The sequence below is a fragment of the Aotus nancymaae genome, unplaced genomic scaffold, assembly GCF_030222135.1.
Source record: "Aotus nancymaae isolate 86718 unplaced genomic scaffold, 86718_ANA_hifiasm-v0.15.2.pri h1tg000008l, whole genome shotgun sequence".
In the NCBI taxonomy this organism is placed as follows: domain Eukaryota; kingdom Metazoa; phylum Chordata; class Mammalia; order Primates; family Aotidae; genus Aotus; species Aotus nancymaae.
Genome location: NW_026988419.1, coordinates 64321781 through 64336749, shown reverse-complemented (window position 1 = coordinate 64336749; position 14969 = coordinate 64321781). Strand labels below are relative to the sequence as shown.

At 43.4% G+C, this 14969-nt stretch overlaps 2 pseudogenes; one reads left to right on the top strand and one right to left on the bottom strand.

Annotated features, from left to right (window-relative positions):
- LOC105707580 (interleukin-17 receptor A-like) overlaps window positions 1-14969 on the bottom strand; it is a 51083-nt pseudogene that overhangs the window by 18383 nt on the left and 17731 nt on the right.
- LOC105707584 (peroxiredoxin-6-like) lies at window positions 2231-2889 on the top strand (annotated as a pseudogene).

The window sequence follows — 14969 nt, the reverse complement described above, 5'->3', positions numbered from 1 at the left end:
CTGGGGGCAAAGGGGACAGAAGCAAAGGGGATGGCATGAGAGACGATAAGGGGATAAAGATTTAAGCAAAACTGAAAAATATACATGTAAGTGAAACACAGAACAAAAATTCTGTTAGAGTTAATAGTGCATTGACCATGTACATATATTTTCTCCCTCTCTCCAAACAATATAACATTTATGAAAAGAAATTTTTTTGTGTGTGTAAATTCTTAAGGATCAAAAGCAAAACTCAGTGGAGAAGAGATATAAACAAATTTTTTAAAGCCCTTTCGAACTTTGGCCCAGCAGCACAGCTCCTGTAAAGAAGGGTGCTGGGGCTGGGCACGGTGGCTCATGCCTGTAATCCCAGCACTTTGGGAGGCTGAGGGGGTGTGGATCACGAGGTTAGGAGATTGAGACCATCCTGGCTACATGGTGAAACTTAGTCTCTACTAAAAATACAAAAAATTATTAGCCAGGTGTAGTGCCATGCACCTGTAGTCCCAACTGCTTGGGAGGCTGAGGTAGGAGAATCGCTTGAACCCGGGAAGTGAAGGTTGCAGTGAGCCGAGATTGCACCACTGCACTCCAGCCTGGGTGACAGAGTGAGACTCTGTCTCAAAAAAAAAAAGGGGGGGGGGTTGTTAGCCAGATGCAGTGGCTCATGCCTGTAATCCCAGCACTTTGGGAGGCTGAAGTGGGTGGATCATTTCAAGTCAGAAGTTCAAGAGCAGCCTGTCCAAGAGATGGTGAAACCCTGTCTCTACTAAAAATACAAAAATTAGCTGGGCCTGGTGGCATGTGCTGTAGTCCCAGCTATTTGGAAGGCTGAGGTGGGAGAATTGCTTGAACCCGGTAGGCAGAGGCTGCAGAGAGCTGAGATTGTGCCACCGTACTCTATCCTGGGTGACAGAGCAAGACTCTGTCTAAAAAAGAAAAAAAGGGATATTCTGCCACCTGCCACCAATAAGGTGGTGACACCAGAATATGACATCTGCATTCACAGGCACACCCATGGAGTGGACTTCAAGCAGCATGCCCCTTCAGCCTTGGGCACTCAAAGAGACCCAGAACTTTGCCATGAAGGAGATGGGGACTCCAGACATGCTAACACTAGGCTCAACAAAGCTGTCTGGGCCAAAGGAATAAGGAACATTCCATACCATATCCATGTGCAACTGTCCAGAAAGCATAATGAGGATGAAGATTCACCAAACAAACTGTGTATTTTCATTACCTGTGTGCCTACTGCCACTTTCAGAAACTGGCAGTCAGTCATTGTGGATGAGAAAAAACTGTTGATTGTCAAATAAAATTATAAAACCACAAAAATGAACAAATGAATGAATGAATAAATAATGTCCAAGTGGCAGTAGCATGGGCAGCTGGCTCGTTCTGAGTGGAGGAACTTCTGTCTGAATGCTACAAAAGGGAGTTACAGATAAGAGGCCAGGGGCCCCTCAGGACCTTACAACCCTCAGGGATTGGGGCAAGGAGAATTAAGTGAAGGTCTACACATGGAGTGTTGTAAACCTTATGCTCTCTTTCCCTGCCCTGATCTCAGAATCCTGGCATCCAGGCCCAAACAAAAGATCTCCAGATTTCAGCATTTAGAGGTCACCCAATAGGCCAGCTTCACCATCAGCCTGACCTCCTATAAAGTCCAATGTTCAATAAACTTTAACTACACAGAACATTTAATTAGTTTTTAGGACTTCATTCTTAAAATATCCTCAGACAGGCTGGGCACAGTGACTCATGCCTGTAATCCCAGCACTTTGGGAGGTCAAGGTGGGCATCACGAGTTCAGGAGATCAAGACCATCCTGGCTAACACAGTGAAACCCCGTCTCTACTAAAAATACAAAAGATTAGCAGGGAGTGGTGGCACGTGCCTGTAGTTCCAGCTACTTGGAAGGCTGATTCAGGAGAATTGCTTGAATCCAGGAGGTGAAAGTTGCAGTAAGCTGAGATAGCACCACTGCACTCCAGCCTGGGAGACCGAGTGAGGCTCTGTCATTAAAAAAAAAAAAAAATTCTCAGATAGCCAAGGATGTTTGGGATGGGATTTCGGTATGAAAAAACAGATCAAAACAAACAATTAAAAAATGCTCCTGGAAAAAACGGAAACAGCAGTGCTGTTAACACGGTTAAAACAAACAAGCAGTCCCTTCATGAGAATCCCCCGGTTGCTTGCTGTCTGAGCGGTGCCTCCTCATCACTGCCACCTCCTCCTCACCACCACTGCCATGCTCAGAGGTCTGTTTGTTGGGGACGTGGCTCCCAACTTTGAGGCCAATATCACCGTCAGCTGCATCTGTTTCCATGATCGTTCTGGGAGACTCACGGGACGTTCTCTTTCCCACCCTCAGGACTTTACCCCAGTGTGCACCACAGAGCTTGGCAGAGCTGCAAAGCTGGCACCAGAATTTGCCAAGAGGAGTGTCAAGCTGATTCCCCTTTCAATAGACCGTGTTGAGAAAGGCCTTGCCTGGAGCAAGGTCACAAATGCTTACAATGGTGAAGAGCCCACAGAGAAGTCACGTTTTCCCATCATTGATATAAGAATTGGGACCTTGCCATCCTGTTGGGCATGCTGGATCCAGCAGAGAAGGATGAAAAGGGCATGCCTGTGACAACTCATGTGGTGGTGTTTGTTTTCGGTCCTGATATGAAGCTGAAACTCTCTATCCTCTACCCAGCTACTACTGGCAGGAACTTTGATGAGATTCTCCAGCTGACAGCAGAAAAGAGGGTTGGCACCCCAGTTGACTGGAATGATAGGAATAGCGTGATGGTCCTTCCAACCATCCCTGAAGAGGAAGCCAAAAGACTTCTCACAAAAGGAGTCTTCACCAAAGAGCTCACATCTGGCAAGAAATACATCTGCTTCACACCCCAGCCTTAAGTCTCTTGGAGAAGTTGGTGTTGAGAGCCAGAGAATGTCAGCTGCCAATCATGTTTTCCTGCAGCAGTTCCATAAAAACATCCTGATGTCATCACAACCAAGGTTTTTAGGTTGCTATACTACTTGCTTATTAAATGAAAATGTCACTAAAAGTTTCTTGGGATTCTTTACTCTCTGCTTTCACCAGCACTCAATTCTGTTCATACATCAGCACTCTCTACTGATTCTCTTTGAAATATGTTCTGTATTTAAAACTCAACTCTTGTCAGATCTCTGCAGGGCTTGTGACCAATGAGGTCATATTGGTTGATGGTTGAAAAAGCTTGCTTCACTCCATCAGAGAATGACTATCAAATTTTTAAAATTGTCCTATCACATCCTCTCTTCTGTCACCCATTTTGAAGAGCTGCAGAACTCAAGGTGCAACTTCCTCTATAAATATCCAAGTATGAAACCCAGGAACTTAGAGTAACCCAGATGCTCTTTAGTATTCTGTGTTTTGATCACAGCTGGGAAAAAAGCTTTTTAATTCTGTACCTGAAGTAGGTAACTGAAATGAAGAGCAGGGGAAGACACCTTTAAATATTTTGCTATAAAAAAATTGTGAAAAGTTTCTATCAAAATGGAGAGACTGCAGAAAAGTCTTCCCTTGGCTTCCAAGGAGGTGTAGCAAGTGTGAGCAATACTAGTGCCATGTGCTTTTCACACAGGGTTTGCATGTATCAGTCTGTTTTCTGATGATGTGTACATGGAAGAGTACACCATGTGAAGAGAAGAGAGAATGACTGAAAATGTTTTATTAGAGAACTCTTCTTGCAGTGGGTTGCTATTTTCTGGATTCTACTTTTTAGCAACAAATAAAATCCTTTGTTAAAACTGGAAAACAAACAAACAAAAAAACCAAACAAGTAAAATGATTATAGCCCCAAAGAGATATGACACTGCATCTGTAAGATGGGGCAGGACACTGTGGACAAACAAGCAGGCAGAGAATGAAAACTGAACCTTGAAACTCAATAGAAGTTCTACTGAATAAAAATTCAATAGAAGGGTTCGTCTATGAAATTGAGGACACTTCTCTGAAAGTAGAGCCAATAGAAATAGGAGAAAATATGTGATTATTAGAAACTCAATTTGGGAAACTAAATGATTGACTAGATTTCTAGAAGGAGATTAACAAAAAAACAGAAGGAAGAAATTATTTTTTAAAAAGGGAAAGAAAGAAAGAAAACATTCTGGAAGTGAAGGACACATATTCCCTGAGAATGTAGAGAAACTCCCTTGCCCTCACATCACCACAAGATTCAACACAGAAGACTTCCGTGACTACATGTTGGTGGGGGTGGTTTCTTCCCACCACCAAGCTAGCAATCAATTCTGCAGCAGGCACCAGCTGGGTGTTCTCCAATTTAATTCTGACACTATTTAGAGATAGCATCAGATCTCAAAGGTTGAATGCTCAGTCCCCAAGACTACCCACCCTCTAGACACCAGTCTTAAGTCCAGGCCTCCAGAACATCTAAGACCAACTGGCTTCAATTTGAGGTTCTCATGCTTTTCTCTTTCAGTTCAATTAATTTGCTAGAGCTGCTCAGAGAACTCAGGGAAAAATATTTACCAGTTTATTTTAAGGATATCACAAATAATACAGAAGAAAAAATGCAGAGGATGAGGTATAGAAGGAGTACACAGCTTCCATGCCCTCCCCAGGTGCATACTCCTCCCCAGGTGCACCCTCCTCCCCACATGCACCCTCCTTCCCACGTGCACACTCCTCCCCACATGCACACTCCCCCCCACGTGCACCCTCCTTCCCACATGCACACTCCTCCCCACGTGCACCCTCCTCCTGGAACCTCCATATGTTCCACTACCTGGAAGCTCTCTGAACCAGGTTCTTTTGAGTTTTTATGGAGGCTTCACATGAGCATGACTGATTAAGTCACTGGCTATTGGTGATCAACTTAACCTTCAGTCCCCTCTCCCCTTCCCAGATGTGAGGAGGAAAGGAGTGGGGCTGAACATCCCAGCCCTCTAATCCTACCTTGGTCCTTCCTGTGACCAGCCCCCATCCTGAAGCTGCCTAGAGGCTGCCAGCCATCAGTGAGTCATTAGTATATAAAAGTTACCATTTTGGAGATTCTAAGGATTTGAGGAGTTCTATGCCAGAAAAAGGGGTTGAAGACCAAATACATATTTCACAGTATCACATTAAAAAGGTTACTAAATGGCCTGCACAAAAACAGTAACGAAGACCCCAAATTCTGAAACTGTTGTAATATCAGCAATAAAAAGAAGACACAAACCCTGTGTGAAAGGCACATGGCACTAGTATTGTTCACACCTGCTACACCTCCTTGGAAGCCAAGGGATATTTAAAGGTCTCTTCCCCTCCTCTTCACTTCAGTTATCTACTAAAAAGGTACAGAATCAAAAATGAGCAGGCAGAGCAGACCAAGGCTCCAAATTTTGAAACTGTTGTAATATCAGGAATAAAAAAAAGTTCCTAAAAGTTTCCAGAGAGAAAGAAATAAGTGTCATAAAAACAGATAAGAAACATAACATTGACTTTCTTAGCATCTGTACCGTTTTCCAGAAGGCAATGCTTTGAAAATTCTGAGGGAAAATTATCCTTAACACAGACATTTCATACCCAGCCAAATTATCAAAAAAAGGTATGAGGGTAGAATAAAAATATTTGACACGAAAAGACTTAACATGTATGTTCCTGATATATATGTAGATATATATATGTAGATCAGGAACATACATGATATATATATGTGTGTGTGTGTCTATATCCATCCTCATACATATTCTTAGAAAATTACAGGAGGATATGCTCCAGCAAAGTGAGGGAGTAACCCATGAGGAAGAAGACACAAGATCTAAGACATGAGAGATTTGACCATGACAGGATGTCTGTTCTGGTCTAGACATAGGTCTAGAGAGTACAAACCTGGTTGGAGCTGGAGAACAGAGGGCTCTAGGAGGATGTTCTCTGGGGAAAGGGAGGATAGAATTGATGGAATACCTGATGATTTGGCAGGGCAAATGATAATGACAAGTGTGATAGAAAACAACTAAGACTAACTACACAAAAAATTATACAAGTGAAAAATTAAAACAATTATTATCTCTGGGGCAGGAGGGGAGGGGTTTGCATCAGAAAAAATATATAATCAAAGTACATTGCCGGCTGGGTGTGGTGGCTCATGCCTGTAATCCCAGCACTTTGGGAGGCCAAGATGGGTGGATCATGAGGTCAGGAGTTTGAGAACAGTCTGGTCAACATAGTGAAATCCCGTCTCTACCTAAAATGCAAAAAATTAGCCAAGTGTGGTGGTGGGCACCTGTAATCCCACTTGGGAGGCAATTGTGTGAAAGGCAGGAGAATTGCATGAATCCAGGAGGTGGAGGTTTTAGTGAGCTGAGATCACGCCACTGCACTTCAGCCTGGGTGACAGAGCAAGTCCGTCTCAAAAAAAAAAAGAGCCAGGGTGTGGTTTGCCACATTCTCTTTTCCCTCTTCCAGGAGCAGAGAGAGCATGGAGTGAAGAGAGCAAGGAGCAGTCTCAGCCGACCCAGGTGGGATGCATAACATGGCAGAGAAATCCACCCTATGCTGCTGAGAGACACTGTGCCATGGGTTCAAATGTCACCTAACTGACAGCCTGGGCTGACTGATGCCTGTGTGTGACTGGAGGTAGAGGTTGCAGTGAGCTGAGATCACCCCATTGCACTCCAGCCTGGGCAACAGTGAGAGACTCCATCTCAAAAAACAAAAAAGTACACTTACTTGCCTCGGCAGTGGGGATCACCTACTTGTTATAATAATATAATGCTGACTATCAATTTAACTAACATCATGATTTACCTATAATAAAAGAAGTGGTGGCAGAAAGACAATGTAATTTTCATTTATTGGAATATATAATATCTGAAATTAACAAATCGTGAATTAACAGTATCAGTGTGTTTAGAAATATGGAGGTAAATGTCAGAAGAATTAAAGGAATCATATTTGGGGAGCAGATTTGGGGTGGCGCAGGGATCTGCTGTTTTTTTTTAAACATCTTAGTACCATTTTAAAAGGAGGATCACCATACATAATTTGATAAAAATTAATTCAAAAATAGAAGGTTGCCAAACAAATGAAAGGATTGAAAAGTAAGACAAATGAATGAAAACGTTAATTTGTTTAGGGGAAGAAAGAGTAGACATTTTTTCCTTATACTTTAGTTTCAATATAAAATTATACAACATTTTAAATAAAGCAAAAAAAAGTGTTTGGAGTCTTCTTTGGCTATCACTAAGACATATCTTGACTAACAAATTCCTTTCCAACAGTCGTCCCTAATTTCAAATCCCCCATTCTTTTTTTTTTTTTTCAGACAGGATTTCACTCTGTTGTGCAGTGGCATGCTTAGGACTCAGTGCAGTGTTAATCTCTTGGGCTCAAGAGATCCTCTCACCTCAGCCTCCCCAGTAGCTGGGACTAGAGGCATGCACCACCACACCTGGCTGTTTTGTAATTTTTTGTAGAGAAAGGGTTTTTCCATGTTGCCCAGGTTAGTTTTGAACTCCTGGGCTTAAGTGATTTGCCTCCCTCAGCCTCCCAAAGTGCTAGGATTACAGGCTTGGAGCCACTGCCCATTCTTTAAAAACAGCAGGATCAGGGCTGGGCATGGTGGCTCACACCTGTAATCCCATCACTTTGGGAGGCTGAGGTGGGTGGATCACGAGATCAAGAGATGGAGACCATCCTGGCCAACGTGGTGAAACCCTGTCTCTACTAAAGAACACTATCTGTGAGCTACCTGCTTGTGAATGGCATTACGTGAGGCATCCTGCAGAAAGTGGAGGGGGATTGTCATGACTGATGATGCAGGTGACAACAACTGATGTTTACTGAACTCCTCTTTTGTGCAGGCATCATGGTAAGCACTTTTTGCACATATCTCATTTGATCTTGACAACAATCCTATGAGCTAAGCACCCTTATCCCAACTGTACTGCTGAAAAAATGAAGAACCAGTGAGGTTGGGTAAGTGGCCCAAGGTCTCACAGAGCTGGCACTTGCACAACAAAGTTTTGCTCCAGAATTCAAGATCTTAATCACTTCTGTCTTGTCTCTTTAAATAAAAAAAAGACAAGGGTGCAGTGGCTCATGCCTGTAATCCCAGCATTTTGGGAGGCCGAGGTGGGCAGATCAGGAGTTCAAGACCAGCCTGGCCAACATGGTGAAACCCCATCTCTACAAAAATAAAAAATTAAAAAATTGGCCTGGCGCAGTGGCTCATGCTTGTAATGCCAGCACTTTGGGAGGTCGAGGTGGGTGGATCATTTGAGGTGAGAAATTCACAATCAGCCTGGCCAACATGGTGAAACCCTGTCTCTACTAAAAATACAAAAATTAGCTGGGCATGGTGGTGCATGCCTGTAATCCCAGCTACTTGAGAGGCTGAGGCAGGAGCATTCCTTGAGCCTGGGAAGTAGAGGTTGCAGTGAGCTAAGGTCACACCACTGCACTCCAATGTGGGCAAAAGAGTGAGACCCTGTCTCAAAAAAAATAAATGAATAAAATAAATTGGCTGGGCATCTTGGCTCACACCTGTAATCCCAGCACTTAGGGAGGTTGAGGCAGGCATATCACCTGAGGTCAGGAGTTCCAGATCAGCCAGGCCAACATGGTGAAATCCCATTTCTACTAAAAATAACAAAAATCAGCTTGGTGTCATGGTGCATGCCTGTAGTCCCAGCTCCTTAGGAGGCTGAGGCAGGAGAATCGCTTGAACCTGGGAGGTTGCAGTGAGCCGAGATCACGCCACTGCACTCCAGCCTGGGCAACAGTGACTCTCCATCTCAAAAGAAAGAAAGAAAAAAGCCCATAAATTAGCTGGTTGTGGTGTTGGGTACCTGTAGTCCCAGTGATTCTGGTGCCCGAGACACAAGAATTGCTTGAACTTGGTAGGTGGAGTTTGCAGTGAGCCAAGATCATGCCACAGCAGTCCAGCCTGGGCAACGGAGTGAAGCTCTGTCTCAATCAATCAATCAATCAATCAATAAGAGACACCTCCAATAGGTCACTATTCTCTACCCAGAAAGTGAAGGTTAAGAGGAAGAAATGAAAGATTCTATTCAATTCAGTGCATTCAGTGAACACTACTGAGTGCCTGAGACAGAAAGTCGGCTTTGAACTTACAAGCATAGCCTGCTCTCATTCTCAGCTTAGCACTCACTAGCTGTGCGACATTGGGCCAATGACCCAGCCTCTAAAAAGCAGGTTCATCCTGCCAAACTTGTAAGCTGTTGTGAGCATGGGATGAAGGTTGAGTGAGAGTCCACCATGCCAGGAAGGAAGGAGGGCTTGGGAAAGGCCTGGAGGCATCAAAAAATTTGGGCTGTTCTCAAATGCAAGAGGCCTAGTGTCTGCAGAAAGGAGGCAGAGGCAGTGGATGAGGGAAGCAGGGCCTGGTGGCAAAGAGCTGTGATTGCCAGATGAGGAAATCTGGTTTTATTCTGTAGCAACAGGGAGAACTGCCCCACGGCATTCATGTTCGTTACTCCTGAATTTCATTTCCTCTTGAAGAGTTCCTTTTAAAATACATGGTGGCTCACACGTGTAATCCCAGCACTTTGGGAACCCAAGTTGAGAGAGGACAGGCTCCAGCTCGAGTGGAAGACAGAAGCATGGCCTTAGATAGGGGCATGGACTGTCCATCCATTTTAACAGGAGGGAGCTCTGATTCTGTGTGTACAGACATGGGATTAGGCAAGTTAGGCTGGACATGAAGAGAAGAAGTTGCTTCACTAGACTTCCAGGCACTCATGGACACCTCTGCCTAGAAATTTCATTGCTCATGGGGAGCACTTCTCTCCCTGACCTCTGGCTTTACTCCTCTTATACAGGCATCTATATCCTCCCAGTCACCAAGGATCCAAACCACAGCTCTCCCTGGCTTCTCTCCCCACTGCCCCTTCACTCAGCGGCAGCATCCTACAGCTGTGTCCCTTCTCTCTATCCCCTGTTCTTCATCCCCATGGGACGATGTCCCTTAGATCCTCACCGTCTCTTATTTGGATTGCTGCAATACCTTCCAACATTGCCCTGGCTTTCTGTCCCTCCTGGCCACCGCTCTTTCCTTTCTACCACTGATGAGCCTCTCTGAAGTCTTTTTCTGATTGCTTCACTCCCTGGCTCAAAAACCTCCTTGCCTTGACTTTCTGCAATCCTCTCACTTTCTCTGACTCAATATTCATGCTTTAGCCTCCTTTTCTGTATCTTTTTCATCCTTTCTCATGCTCGCTCAAAGCCTATTTTTTTTTTCTTGCTTCTCCTATAAATCTCTTCTGATTATTTCTTCCACAGTGATCACATTCATCTCATCATTCAACCAACCCCCTGGCTTTTTCTCAGTGTCTCCTGCATATCAAACAGGGCAGGGTAAGATGAGGGATGTATGGGAAGCAAGTGCCAGGATCAGAGGCCACATCAGAATTCTCTGAGCTCAGTCCCTTCTTTCCTCTTCTCAGTCCCCAATCCATGTCATCCCCAAATGCTGCTCATTTTTCCTCTTATTTTCTCCAACCAATTGCTGTTTCTCTACTCCATCTAGCATCTTTATGTTCTCAATATCTCATAGGCTGTGATGGCATGCACCTGTAGTCCCAGCTACTTGGGAGACTGAGTCAGGATAATTGCTTGAACCCAGGAGGCAGAGGTTGCAGTGAGCCATGATTGCACCACTGCACTCCAGCCTGGATGATAGAGCAAAACTCACTCCCCCCAGCCCCCCAAAAAAAATCTCTCAGGCAACACATTGAAAAGCCCCCAGATTGGTCTTTCTGCCTCTAATTCTGGTTCCTCCAGTATAGTCAGAGAGATTTTTCTGGAATACACATATGACCTGGACACTTCCCAAGTAAATCCTCCAGTGGCAACGTGTTACCTAGAGATAGAGTTGAGGCTCCTTAGCAGCATATCCAAGGTCTCCATGAGTTGGTCATACTCTTCCATTAGCCTAGTTGCCCACCACATCCTACCTGGCACTCCAGGTTCAGTGACATTGACATGTCAATAATGGCCTGTGCACACCTTGCTCTTCCTCATTTCCCAAGGCTGTTCCTCAGGCTGAGTACTCCTCCCCACTGAGCCATTATCTGTGCATCCTTCAAAACTCAGCATAGGCTTTCTCTTTGGGGAAGGCATCTCTGACCCTTCCCTGGAGGGTTGTGTGACTTCATGATGGTGTCTTATTTACCTAGGCTTCCTCAGCGTCCCCCACAGAGCTGGTACATGGAGGGCTATGCATATGAGTACAGCTTGAGTAAGATGGTCCCAGGGCACAGGCTGTACCCAGGAGAGGTGAGGGCACTCAAATTGAGAATTAAGAATATAGATTTGTGGTTGGGTGCAGTGGCTCACACCTGTAATCCCAGTACTTTTGGAGGCCAAGGTGTGTGGATCACTTGAGATCAGGAGTTCAAGACCAGCCCTGGCCAACATGGTGAAACTGTGTTTCTACTAAAAATACAAAAATTAGCCAGGCATGATGGCAAGCACCTGTAATTCCAGCTGAGGCAGGAGAATCACTTGAACCTGGAAGGCAGAGGTTGGAGTGAGCTGGGATGGCGCCACTACACTCCAGCCTGGGTGACAAGAACAAGAGTCTGTCTTCAAAAAAAAAAAAGAACACAGACTTAAGTCAGATCTGTATTTGAATCCTGCCTCTGCCACACTTACTTGTTGGGTGACATTGTGGAAAATGCTTATCATCCTGTGTCTGTTTTTTACGTGTAAAAAGGGATGAGTTAATACAGACTCGGGATGAGGATTAGATGAGATGATACAGGTGAAGTGCTCAGCACAGGGCTAAACACAGTGTAAGTGTTCTATACATGTCAATATTTTACTAAATTAAAAGAATTTCCTATTCAGTCTGTGTGCTAAATATTGGTCTAACACTGGTCTATATTCCTAATACAGTTTATTTTCCTCAGTTTAAACAAAAAAGGAAATCTCTGCCTGATCATTTCCAAATAATTTATCAATTTTGAAAGAATTCAGAATAGAATATCTGAGCCAGGTGCAGAGACTCACGTCTATAATCCCAGCTACTCGGAGGCTGAGGTGGGAGGATTACTTGAACCCAGGAGTTCAAGACCAGCCTGAGGAACATAGCAAAACCCCATCTCTAAAAAATAGAATAATAATACTTTTTAAAAAGAAGAAAATGCCCAGCTCCTTCCTGCCCTAGGCCCTTTGCATTTACTGATCCTCCCTGATGAGGGGGCTCCCCCACAACCCCCAGGCACCACCATGAGTGTATCACATGCCAGCTGCTTCCCCTCACTTGGGCCTTAGTGCTTGACCACTTGCTCCAAGAGTCTTCCCTGGCCACCATATGGAGAGCAATCCTCCCTCCAATCCTCTCTGCCTTATTCTCTTCATAGCACTTATGCTTTTGAATTTATCGCTTTACTTTTAAATTTCTGTTTCCCTCTGTTACAATGTGAACTTTGTAGCAGACCAGGCCCTTTGATTATGTTCTTATTGCTTCATCCCAAGCACAGAGTGGACAGAATGGTACTCGATTAGTACCAGTTGAATTAATTTTTCTCAGTTGCTGAAGAGGAACAGCAGTAAACTGTTACAAATGGAATTAAATGTTCCTAGTCTCTCAAGAACCCAGGCACTAAAATACTTCCCAGTTTGCCAGTTGTCTGGATTGTTTCTTCCAAAAATCTCAGCAAGTTTTAAAAACAACCAAATATAGTGTATACACACACACCCACACACATGCACACACACACATACACACACACTATCCAATGTATTTCTTAATTCATCTTTTAGCTGGTATTATGAAAATACAATAGCTAGATGTCCATGTCTTAGTTAATTTTCTTTAGACATGAAGAACTTTATGAAGTACTATAGAGCTTAAGAAATTTGTTCCTTGGAGAATATAATCTTTTTTTTTCTGCCATCTTGCTAAAATTGATCACAGATGGTACAAAGGTCACTTGCAGAGCAGGCTGTCCCTAAAGTCCCCAAATGGCAAATTAATGAGACTTTACAAAATAACAATACGAAAGAAAATCTACAATTAATCAGAAGTGATTATTTTTTTCTGGTGTAAATTGGGACTTTAAAATTTATATCTATGTTAGCAAAGATGTGGGGCAATAAACACTCCAGTTCACTGTTGGAAGCAATATGCATTGGTATGATCTTTTGGGAAAGTAATTTGGTAGTATCTATTAAAGTTTTAAATATGCATGTTCTAAGTCAGCCATTGTACTTGTACAAGTGTATCCTTCAGAATATTGGCCATTTGTAAAAAGAATGATATTACTGAGCACTATTTGCAATAGAAAAATTAGCAATAACTTCTACGTTCACCACTAGGGGTAGGGCTAATAAATACTGGTGTCTTCAAACAAATACAGACTGGGAAGCTGTAAAAGAAATGAGGTTGCTCCTCTATCATGTTAGAGAGATGCCCTTGATCTACACTACAGTTAAAAATAGCAAAAATAGCACATAGCACTATTCAAATTGTATTGATATTTTTTATTTTGTTAAAACAGGTTCTTGGTCTGCCACCCAGGCTGCAGTACAGTGACACAAACATAGCTCACTGCAGCCTCGAACTCCTGGGCTCAAATGATCCTCCCACCTTAGATTCCCAAGTAGCTGGGACTACAGGTGCTACCAACCAACATAGTGAGACCCTGTCTCTACAAAAAATACATTTTTTGTAGAGACAGGATCTCACTATATTGCCCAAACTAGTATTGAACTTCTGGCCTGAAGGGATTCTCCCACCTTGGCTTCCCAAAGTGCTGGGATTACAGATGTGAGACACTGCATCCAGCCTATTTTTTTTTTAATGTGTTTATTCATACATAAACTTACAGTCTATTTTCAACACAATAGCCAAAGTTATCTTTTGAAACCACATCAGTTACTCTTCTGCTCAAAGTCCTCCAGATTCCAGGCCAGGGTCCTCACTGGTTTCAAGTTCCCTCTGCTGCTGCTCTGCCTTTGCTCTCCCTCCCTTCCTCTCTCAGCTCTCATCCTTCTGGCCTTCCTTCCAGTACCTTGGGGTTTTCCTATTTGTTGTTCTCTTTGCCTAAAATTCTCTTCCCCCAGATATCTCCACAGCTTGCTTCCTCCTGTCCTTTGCATCTCTGCCCAAAAGACCCTTTGCAATGAGGCCTTCCCTGATCACAGTCCACACTTTGGGGGAGTATGCTCCTCACCCCTCACCCCTCACCTTGCCCTGGCACTTTCCTATCCACTTCCCTGGAGGCCTGCTCTCCATATCCCCATTGCCCTCTGCTACATGATAGTAATATCTTTCCTTGTTTATTGGTTAGTTTTCTACCTTCTTCCTCTAAAATTGTAAACTGTGTGAGGGCTGAGATGTTTGCTTGTTTCTTCATTGCTAGATTCCTGGTATCTAGAATAGCACCTGGCACATAAGGTGCTCAATAAATGTTTACTGAATGAATATATAAAATTTCCTTTTTATATGTGCATAGAAACAGTTGTGGAAAAATAACACAGCAAACTATAACAGTGATTACTGCTGGGGAATGGGATTAGGGAGCTGTGGAGAGAACTTCCATCTTTGCTATATACATTTCTGTGCCATTTGAAATATGCACTGCTTTTGTAATTGAAAACTAAATTTAAAATATTTAAAAAGATAAACATAAAACATTAACATAATGTTAATCATTATGTTAATGGTTTATGTTTACCTTTTTCATCTTCCAGGAGAGATGGAAGTGACTCAATTTTTTGGAGCTTTTTTCTGCAGATACTGAAAATAATTTCTAAAAAGAACATCCTAGGCTTGTCTCCGCCATCTGTACCATCCAGAGCTCAGAAAACATCAGGAAGCCTGGTTGTTATGAAGTCCTAACATCATCAAATAGACCAGGAATAGAAGACACACACACACACACACACACACACACACACACACAGAGCCTTTCCCCTGCCACATGCTGCCTGCTGGATAAAAAGCCTTTCTAATTAACACATCTGATGCTTCTTTATACCC